The sequence below is a fragment of the Mustela erminea genome, chromosome 18 (genome assembly GCF_009829155.1).
Source record: "Mustela erminea isolate mMusErm1 chromosome 18, mMusErm1.Pri, whole genome shotgun sequence".
NCBI lineage: Eukaryota > Metazoa > Chordata > Mammalia > Carnivora > Mustelidae > Mustela > Mustela erminea.
The window spans coordinates 47,548,152-47,558,655 of NC_045631.1; the positions used below are offsets into that span (position 1 = coordinate 47,548,152).

General features: G+C 49.0%; 1 protein-coding gene and 1 long non-coding RNA gene across 4 annotated transcripts in view; one reads left to right on the plus strand and one right to left on the minus strand.

Annotated features, from left to right (window-relative positions):
* TEX2 (testis expressed 2) overlaps positions 1-6,406 on the minus strand; it is a 103,168-nt gene extending 96,762 nt beyond the window's left edge. For all 3 annotated transcript variants that reach the window (XR_004280656.1, XM_032321699.1, XM_032321697.1), the window contains exon 1: positions 6,274-6,406. The gene's annotated coding sequence lies outside the window, so the exon portion shown is untranslated. The remainder of the gene's footprint in view (positions 1-6,273) is intronic.
* Positions 6,407-6,527: 121 nt separating this feature from the next.
* LOC116577910 lies at positions 6,528-8,462 on the plus strand. The gene is made up of 2 exons (XR_004280660.1): positions 6,528-6,630; positions 8,405-8,462. It is a non-coding gene; the product is annotated as an uncharacterized LOC116577910 (long non-coding RNA).
* Positions 8,463-10,504: the final 2,042 nt, after the last annotated feature.

The following is a 10,504-nucleotide window of genomic DNA, read 5'->3' on the forward strand; positions in this document are numbered from 1 at the left end:
AGGGATCCGAGGGGTGGGTTTAAATCTCAAATCCCAAAGAAGCTTAAGACTGAAGTGGGCTCTGCTTGCCTGTGCTATTCTCAAAAAACTTTTTTTTTTTAAGACTTTATCTATTTATCTGACAGGCAGAGATCACAAGTAGACAAGAGAGGCCAGCAGAGGTTTGGGGGGTGGAAGCAGGCTCCCTGCTAAGCAGAGCTCGAAGGCAGGGCTCATTCCCAGGACTCTGAGATCATGACCTGAGCCGAAGGCAGAGGCACAATCCACTGAGCACCCCAGGTGCCCCCATCTCAACTATTAGGATAAGCCCAGGAGGCACTCAATTTGTTAGGTCCAATAACCTGCCTGGGGAAAAGCCCTTAGAACCAACACTCCAGGGGCGCCTGGGTGGCTCAGTGGGTTGAAGCCTCTGCCTTCGGCTCAGGTCATGATCCCAGGGTCCTGGGATCGAGCCCCGTGTCGGGCTCTCTGCTCAGCAGGGAGTCTGCTTCCCTTCCTCTCCCTCTGCCTGCCTCTGACTACTTGTGATCTCTGTCAAATGAATAAATAAAATCTTAAAAAAAAAAAAAGAACCAACACTCCAGGCAAACCCAAAAGCGAAAGGCTACCTGATTGTTTCAAAGCCCACCTACGTTTCCCATCCCACCAGCTCCACAGAGGACTGGATTCTGCTCTCAACGGTCCCACTTATGCTCACGGTGACCCAGCTTGTGGCTTCTGTTCACCAAAGGAAAATCTTGCCTTTCAAGGACTTAGGTCGCCCGCAACTGGCACAGGGGCTATTCTTTAAAGGTTGAGCAAAATTCTCCCAATTCATAGTGATGCCCTGAACAAGAACTCAGATTTTTTTTTTAAGATTTTATTTATTTATTTGACAGAGAGACATCACAAGTAGGCAAAGAGGCAGGCAGAGAGAGGAGGGGGGAAGCAGGCTCCCCGCTGAGCAGAGAGCCCAGTGCACGTGGCTTGAGAGGATTCCAAGAACAGGCAGGGTCCACCTGAAAGCAACCAAAGAGCTCGCATTGGAGAACAACAGAAGCCCTCATCTTTGCTGTGTGACCTTGGATGAGGTTCGTACTTCTCTGAACTTCAGTGCTCTCATCTTACAATAAGATTGACCATGGTCTCCCCTACTCAAAGGGCCGTGTGAAACTGAAAAAGAGACAGTGCCTGGCACACACAGCAATTCTCCATAAATGAGAGTTACTCATATTGTTATCACCTGACTACTGGTTTCTGCTTTACAAAGCATGATCACAGACACCCAAGTGAGACTTCACGAGCCCTGAATGAAGGAACTCCTTTCAACCATTTAATTTCTCAGATTCTGGGGCACCTGGGTGGCTCAGTCGTTAGGCATCTGCTTTTGGCTCCAGTCACAATCCCAGGGTCCTTGGATCAAGCCCTGCCTCCGGGTCCCTGCCCTGAGGGGAGTCTGCTTCTCCCTCTCTCACTCCCCCTGCTTGTGTTCCTTCTCTCACAGTGTCCCTCTCTGTCAAATAAATAAATAAAATCTTTTAAAAGAATAAATAAGTAAATAATTTCTCAGATCCTTAGTTCATAAACTCACATAATCTCTGATACTGTGTTGAAGGGAGTCAGCGGAGGAGACTGAGAAATCAAGTCTTCGTTTTGGAAAAGAGAGCCTCGAGGCCCAGGGACACCCTCGGGCCCAGGGCCCAAGAACACACACAACACCAAGATAAACCCCAGGACTGGGAGCAGGCCTTCCGATGCCCACTCTAGAGCTCTCTCTGCCTCATCCAGTGTTAGTCAAAGGCTTCTGCACATTCATGACCTCCTAGGCCCCTACTGTGTAATGGCATCTCATGATACTTTACCCAAAGCAATTAAACATCACAAGGAGTTTTGAAAGGGGAAACACAGAATCTTGTATATAACCTTGAGGAGCTTTAAAATTCACATGTAAGACTATGCAGGTTTCCAATCTTCTTATAATGATATTTATTTTTAACTTGGGATTTAAAGTTGACAAAGACCTTAATGAACAGGCAGGACAAAGGGAGCTGTCTGCCCATGGCTCGTTAGCTCCTAGAGTTAATGCTCCTCATGGCGACAAGAGTCAGCCAAAGGACAGAGTTCCAGGCAAACAGGAAAACGTTCCTCCGGCCCACAGATCAAGGATTATTGCCTAGGCTCCAAGTGGCAAATCTTTGGAGGTGTTCACCAGCTTCAGCGCAGAGACACCCACCAGTTAACCCTAACCCTGTCATTCAGTACCATCAACTGACATTGGGTGCCCACTATGTGCCAGGCACGGGAGTGGCTTCATGTAATCCCCACAACTACCTATAAAGACCACACTACTGGGGTGCCTGGGTAGCTCAGTCAGTTCAGCGTCTGCTTTTGTCATGATCTCAGGGTCCTGGGATCCAGCCCCGTGTCCGACCCCTGCCCAGCAGGGAGTTCGTTTCTCCCTCTCCCGCCGCTCCCCCCCGCTCATGCACGTACATGCTCTCTCTCTCAAATAAATAAATATTTTTTAAAAAATGAAGAATGCACTACTATAGTTCATCTGATCTAGAGCCCACTACTGTAAGACGTACCATTATATTATGTACCAAAAAAGGACATCATTGCCAACTACAACTGTGAGACCCCATAGATTATAAGATATTTTTCTTCAGAAATGTTAAAATGAGAAAAACTGTACTTGTCTTACCATTGTTGGAATGTGAATACTGTCCCATTTTACAGATAAAGAAACTGATGTACAGAAAGAGAAAAAATAATTTGCCCAAAGTCACAGAGCTGCTAAATGGAAGCATTGGGATATGCCCTGGTAGATCAGGTCACCTTTTCACAGCAGTAAACTCAAATTTCCTGGCAGCCACACGAATGACCCAAAAAGGCACCAGGTAGAGACACAGGACATAGGGTGCTAACTCCTGGTCCACCATAAGCACAGTAACTGTGGCAATTCTCTGAACATCTCTGAACCTGACCTTTCATACGTCCAAAGAAGGCACTGTGCTACAACTGCCATACGTCTTCTGGAAGAAGCAACATAGTACAATGGAAAAAGCATGTTTTGGAATCACGAAGTCCTCGACAGACATTCTTGCTCCACTATCTAACCAGCTTATCATTCTAGACAAGTTACTGAGGCTGCTCAGAGCCTCAGTTTGCTTGTCCATAAAATGAAGCTCCCACCATCTATCTCCCTTAGAGGGCTGCTCAAGGACTGGAGAAGATACCTACGTCCACATCTACATCTATCTGATAGAGGTATCTCCTGGAGAGAGAGAAAGATAGTAGTACAGAACAGAATTGAAATTCAACAAACGCTTTCTTTTCTATACTAGTTGCCTTCTGCTTTGGGACAGAATCAAAGAACAAACATTCCCTGTGACCTCAACAATGCCCAAGGGGGACCCTCAGGGGAGAATAAGGATCAGAGAGAAGAAAGTAGATGCTGAGGGATAGTTTGGCAAAGAAAATGAAGTGGAAGCACCTAGAGGCCAGGGACAGTATTTGTCTAACGAACTTCCAAGTTTTTGAATAAATAGATAGCAGAAAGGGAAAAAAGAACAGGAACCAATACCATGAAATGATACCAGTGAATAGATATGAGAATACAGATTATCTTATACCAAACCTGAAACAGAAAACCACTCTGAAGTTTCAGTTTGATACCAGAAGTGAATTAAAGTGGGAAGAATTTCCCATTGTTCTGTTTTGTTCTTACATTAAGTAATATTCTGTGCATTTCTCCCCTTTCTCTCCTCAAGAACTTCAGAACAACCTCAGAAGAGAGCTTTTGACTTGGAGGGAAGGCAAATCATAGGGCACATAGAACTAAACCCTCCACCCCTTTTGGTTTTTTCCACCATAACCCACAATGCCTTCCAGGTTCTGGTACACTACCGACTTAATAAAAATAAGTCGAATGACGGGGCGACTGGGTGGTTAGGTGGCTTAAGCCTCTGCCATCGGCTCAGGTCATGATCCAGGGTCCTGAGATCAAGCCTGGCATCAGCCCTGGGCTCTCTGCTCAGCAGGGAGCCTGCTTCCCCCTCTCTCTCTGCCTGCCTCTCTGCCTACTTGTGATCTCTGTCAAATAAATAAAACCTTAAAAAAAAAAATTAGTCAAATGAATATTTTTCAGCTACATGCAATTTCTTTTTGACGAAGACTCCAAAACACCCTGTACATTTATTCTACCTGAAAGCCTAATCTCTTCTGCTTTTCCAGAAGTATTCTAAAATCATCATCTTTAATGAACAAACAATACATTTGGTACATGTGATTTCTCCAACCCTCTCAGAGGAGGACATTCTACTCTCTTCAAACCTCCAGGCCCCAGAAACTCAGCCCAAGCAAACTCCTGCACTTGCCCTCCCCCACTCTGTCCCAGTCCCTGGGTCCCTTGTCGGTTGTCTCCATTACCACCAACCTCCAACTTGAATCGGGTTGTTAATCTCCTTCCTCTCAGGCACAGCCCCTCTTCCTGCAGATAAATGAACAGGCCAAGCTGAGTTCACCCAGAGCCCTCCATACGCTGACTGGAGGCCTTCACTGACACTCCTGGAGAGCCCCATGTGAAAGAAACTGTCTGCCTAAAGACCCACTCTGTACCTATCACCTTAGGAGGCTTACTTGTTTTCTGAAAGTTTGGACCAACTACCCATTCCTGGAAGAATCTGAAATACCAAAATAGCTTAAGGGTTAAGAAAAGCTAATAACGGGCGCCTGGGTGGCTCAGTTGGTTAAGCAACCGCCTTTGGCTCAGGTCACGGTCCCGGAGTCCCAGGATCGAGTCCCGCATCCGGCTCCCGGCTCCATGGGGAGTCTGCTTCTCCCTCGGACCTTCTCGCCTCTCATGCTCTCTCTCATTGTCTCTCTCTCTCAAATAAATAAATAAAAATCTTTAAAAAAAGAAAAGCTAATAAGAATGACTGCTTGCAATGACTCTTCCAATACCTCCTACGAGATAAGCTTCACAGTGTCACCTAGTTCTAACCCCTCAAACCTAGACTCCTCAAATACCCCCTTACTCTGGAGTTCAAGGATCATTTGCCCCTCCGTTTTTCCTTATTGGTTTCCATATAACAGCCACTCATTGGTTTCTTCCACCTCACATCTGGCTCCTGAAAGGACTCCTTTAAATCCTTTGATGGGGATCATCAAACATGCAGAAGGCTGGTTCCTTTCAATTCTTGAGCAGAGCTGCCACGGTGGACTTCAAACAGGAATATGGTACCACCCCTGCCTTCAAGGAGCCCACGCTTTCCCTTCAACTCTAAAAAAGTATGCCCTTCCAGCGCAGCGTCTGTAAAACGTAGTGACAAAGTACTTCATAGCTTTGGAGAAAAAGAGCGAGGGTGGGAACAGACTTTGCCCTTATATTTGATGCCCTGTAACCATAACAACCGATGGTTTAAGTAACCATCAACCCACTGAGGGGCTAAGTTTTCCAAAAAACCGTTTTCAAAAGGGGAAAACTCCCCTGCACCAACTCCCGCGTCGGCCGTGCAATTCGGGCGGCGTGCATGGTGCAACTGGAGTTGCGGTGCATTCCTTCTCCCCGTCCCTCGGCTTCGCTGGTGTGCTCGCCGGCGGCCAGCAGCCACAGCCTCCACCGTCACACCCGCGCTCGCGGGCAGGGCACCTGGCGTTAGGCCTCAGCCCAATGTCACTTGTTAACCTTCCGATCCCCCGGCTCTCGGCACGCCGCCGCCTCCTGTCCACGGCAACCCGCGATCTCCAGGAGTTGGGGGAAACAACCCGAGCGCAGTCAGCCCCCTGACAGATCCGCGTAAAAGTAACCGCGGTTCTTGACTTGCAAAGCGTTTCGTGACGTGGGCGAGGGGGGCGACAGGAACCCGGGGCCCCATTCATAAATTTACAAGCTGTTTTCCCTTAGTTGCGTGTGGACTGCCCTCCCTGGTCCCGGCCGAGCCGGGAGCCCGCGGACCGCAGGCTCGGGGTACGGGGAGGAGGGGGCGGTGAGGGGGGGGGGACGGACGGGCTGGCCGCCGCCACCGGTCGGGGTCAAGCCTAAACCGCCACACCCGACCCCAAAGGAAAGAGGGGTTCGCCCGGGGGCGTCGCGGGTGGGCGTCTCCGTCAACACGGGGCCGTGACAGCGGGGCGGAGCCCTGGGGGGGCCCGATCCCCGCGCCCCGCCTCACCAACGGCCGCCGGCCCCCAGCGCAGCCGGGACCCAGCGGGGTTGGACCGCCCCTAGCCCGGGCCTTCTCTGCGGACGCCCCTTCCACCGCCCCCCTGCCCGGCCCCAGTCGCGCTCACCCCGGTTCTGCTGGCTCCTTCATTGTACTGCGCCGGCGCCCGTGCTCCGCGGCCGCCGCGGATCCAGCTTGAGCTCCAGCTCCGGCCGCTGTCCTGCCGCCCGCCCGCCCCCGGGCACCGGCCGCCCCGCCCCGCCGGCAGACCCGCCCCGCGCCCGCGGCCGCCGCCGCCAACCAGAGGACGGCAGGGGCGGAGCAGGCCGCGCGCCAGGCCCGGCCAATCCAGCCCCTACCCGCGCGCCGGGGAGCGGCCGCGGAAATGGGCGCGCGATTGGCCAGGTCTGTTAAAGGGACCGTCGCCCACGGGGCTAGAGAGGGGCGGCGGCGGCGTTACTGTTAAAGAGTCCGGATGGGAGGGGTAAGAGCTTCTCTTCTCTTCGGGCTGCAAAGCTTTCTTCAGTTCTTTGCACTTATTAATTTACTCTTCCTGCAGTCTAGCAAACAAGTGGAGACAGAACCTGGCCGGGTTGGAGGGAGAAACTGAGGCTACGAGAACCAGGGGTCCCGCGCGGGGCATATTCACTAAAATTTGGGTTTTAGAAGGCCGTCATCTATCCCGCCCAGTCCCAGAAATTCACTTGAAAAGGCACATTCTCAGTCTCACCATGGAGGATTTTAACATGAAGATCCCTAGGTCCCACCCGAGTCTCTAATTGTCCACTTCTGGAATGGGTCTGGAGAAAATATGCCTTTTTCAACATCCTCCCCCGAGGTAAATCTAATGTAGATGGTACAAACAGATACACGCACGCTCAGGTGCATCTTTCGAGACCATCATAGTCATGAAATTCAAATTTAACTGTTAAAAATAAAGCTAAACCCTTTTTTATCCTCAAAATCAGTAATATGGCTGGGAGACTCTCTAGTGGGCTGGAGGTCGCCTACTAAGAAACTCAGAGCAGTTCCCTGAGAGCGTCCTGCGAAGAATTGAATTTGAAGGGAACCGGGGTGTGATGAAGCAAGAAACCAGTCTTGTCCTCTGACTGGTGAGACAGTGTTGAAACATCTTAATGGCAAACACACCCAGACCCAGTCATAAGCCCCGGAGCACACCTTGCCCCTCTGGAGCATCCCTCCAACGCGCCTGAGCCCTGCCGGCCCTCCCAGCCACATTCCTCTCCTCATCCCCAGTGTCCCAGATATACATCTGACCCAGAAGTTACTGCCTTCAGTTTCAAGGTCAGCCCTGTCCCCCTAGACCCCTCCTATGAGGAGCAAATGGCCTCCACAGAACACCCCCTATTTTGTTGTAGTATCTGCTGGGTGCTGTGTTTGCAGGGACAGCTCCACACACACAGCGATCTCCCTTGTCAGGGTTCAGTCTCAGGGTTGCTGATATCACTGCCTGGTATTACCATGTCTCCTCTTGGCATTCCCAAAGGGAAATCAGCTCTTGTCTCAACAGGAGAGGGCTCCATTCATGGAATCTGTGGAAATGTCCAACAAGGGTGATTATCAGTGGAGAAACAGCCCCAGATTCTTTTTGGACACATCTTAAAATCTCCACCTTGGTGGGGGTTTGCGGGGGAGCAACCCCTGAAGCTGCATGGCTGCAAGGGTCCTTGGAAACTGGCAAGGTGCATCAGAGGGTACCCACCCTCCTTTGTGCCTGTTCCAAGCCCTATATAAATATTAGATTAATTAATGCCTCATCAATCTGACCTCAAATTGGAGGCCAATAAGATCTAGCACGAACACTTAGAAGAATCCCTTCTTTTTGAAAAGTGAGGAATTTGGATTCTTTGAAAAATAAATGAATATATAATAACAATAATCTAACACTTCCTACCTATTAAGAGGCTACTATGGGGCACCTGGGTGGCTCAGTGGGTTAAGCCTCTGCCTTCGGCTTAGGTCATGATCTTGGGGTCCTGGGATTGAGCCCCCGCATCAGGCTCCCTGCTCAGCGGGGAGCCTGCTTCTGCCCCTCCACCCCCCAACCCCCCCCCCGCCTGCCTCTCTGTCTACTTGGGATCCCTCTCTCTCGCTGTCAAATAAATAAAATCTTTAAAAAAAAAAAAAAGAGGCTACTATGTGCCTTACTCTGTCAAGACCTTTGCACATATTAATTCACTGAAACCTTACAATAATCCTGTGTGGTAGATAGGATTGCTATTTTCTCCATTTTACAGATGCAGAAACTGAAGCCCAGAGAGGACTGCTGACACGTCCAAGATCACAAGACTAGCTTTTACCTCTACTGTAGGTACAAAAATTTATTTTACTTTGTATAAAAAATCCCAAGTTTCACGGAGCAGCTACTAGGGGGATAGAGTCTTGCTTCATATCTAAAGAGCCAGCATTCATGACTCTAATGACCAGGATCCTCCTAACTGCTCTGCTCCAGTGCCTGGCAAAATGCCCTTTGTTGCTGCCAGAAACAGGATGGATAACCAGAAGGCAAAAAGAAGCAAATATCACTAACCTTCACCAAAAGACCCTGTGATATAGACACCACCTTGGAACTGAAGTTCCGTTGCTCTAACTTACATCTGTTTGACTCTGAACAAGTCACATAATTAAATCTCTTTGGCCCTTGATTGCTCATCTATAAAATGGGATAATTTTATAAAATGGGATCATTCACCAGGCCCTTGGGCTGGTATGAAAATCCAGTCAAATAAAGAATATGTATATGAATCTACATGGACTTTGAACTTATAAATGAAGAGAGTCATTTTAGAGCTTGGCATTTGTGACTTCCTATGGTGACCTGTGACAAAGGGCAGGGATTGTGATGCAAAATTCAGATATGAAGCAAGACTCTATCCCCCTAGTAGCTGCTCCGTGAAACTTGGGATTTTTTATACAAAGTAAAATAAATTTTTGTACCTACAGTAGAGGTAAAAGTCATAGAAATTCAAGCCCAACTTATTAGTATTATTCTGGTATCTGCCTCCCTCTTTGTCCCCAGCCATCAGCCCGGTCTCTCTCACAACCCGGACTGCAGCTTGAGCCTACCTGGGTTCTGGTATACTTGACTTAATTCCCCATTGTGATATTTCAAGATAAACCTTATTTTCTCCCGAAACTCTAAACAAACAAACAAAAATGCTCTATGGTTTTTAATTCAATGTTTTAAAATATATTTTTTTAAGATTTTTATTTATTTGACAGAGATCCGAAGTAGGCAGAAAGGCAGGCAGAGAGAGAGAGAAGAGGAAGTAGGCACCCTGCAGAGCAGAGAGCCTGATGTGGGGCTTGATCCCAGGACCCTGAGATCATGCCCCGAGCTGAAGGCAGAGGCTTAACCCACTGAGCCACCCAGGCACCCCCTTTTAATCCAATGTTTTGACACTGCATTGCGCTTTTGAAGCGAGAAGTGGTTGCGACATATACAAAAACAGAAAAGTTGATCCACTTGTATGCTTAACAAAGGCTAGGGACCCATTATGCTGCAAGCTGTACTATTAATGAGCAAACGCGGAGAGCTCAGTACGTACCAGGTGGTGTTGTAAGCACTGAGGATGGAGATGAAGGTAACTATAAAAAAGTGTAAAAAAAAGAAGAAGGTTGAATTTGGGCCCTAGAGCTAGTCGAGAAAGATCAACAAGTTGATAGACCACTATGGGCTTCCGCGAATGTAAGCCCAGGAGCTATGGGGGCACAGAGTAGATGCTACTAACCCCTGGGGAACAGATGAGGTTTTAGGGGTAGCCAGAATAGGGCTATGAAGAAGAGAAACCAGAAAGGCGATAAAAAAACCCAGAAAGAGCGTTGTCACCAAAGCCAAGGGAGAGGAGACTGGAGAAGGAGGAAGTGGTTGATAGCAACATGGCCTCCGAAGGTTCAAGTTGGAAGAGGTCTGAACCGTGAACCTTGGCATTTGGATATTAGACAACTATTGGGTCACTGACCAAAGCGGTGTAGGGGGGGCCTGGAAATGCAGAGGACCCCCGGAGCTGGGCTGAAGAGAAGAGCTAAGAAAAGAGAATGAAAAGGTTGGGCGGGAGAGGAACCACAGGATGGGGTCACAGGAGGCCCACAGGGCAGGGGAGTAGTCCTGGGGCAGGAAGAGGGTCCTCGCTTCCACAGTAAGTTCGATGCAACTAAGAATGGGTGTGGGCGCAGCTTCATTCATAGGTGGAAAGCAGGAAGTTGAGGAAATTCCTGCCTGCTGGCTCCTACTTTTTTAGCTCTAAAGTGAGAAGCATAGTCATCTCTTGAGAGTAGGTGGGAGGTGATAACAGGGTTTTGAAGGAAACAGTAAAGAACTGGAAAAGCCTCTGAGA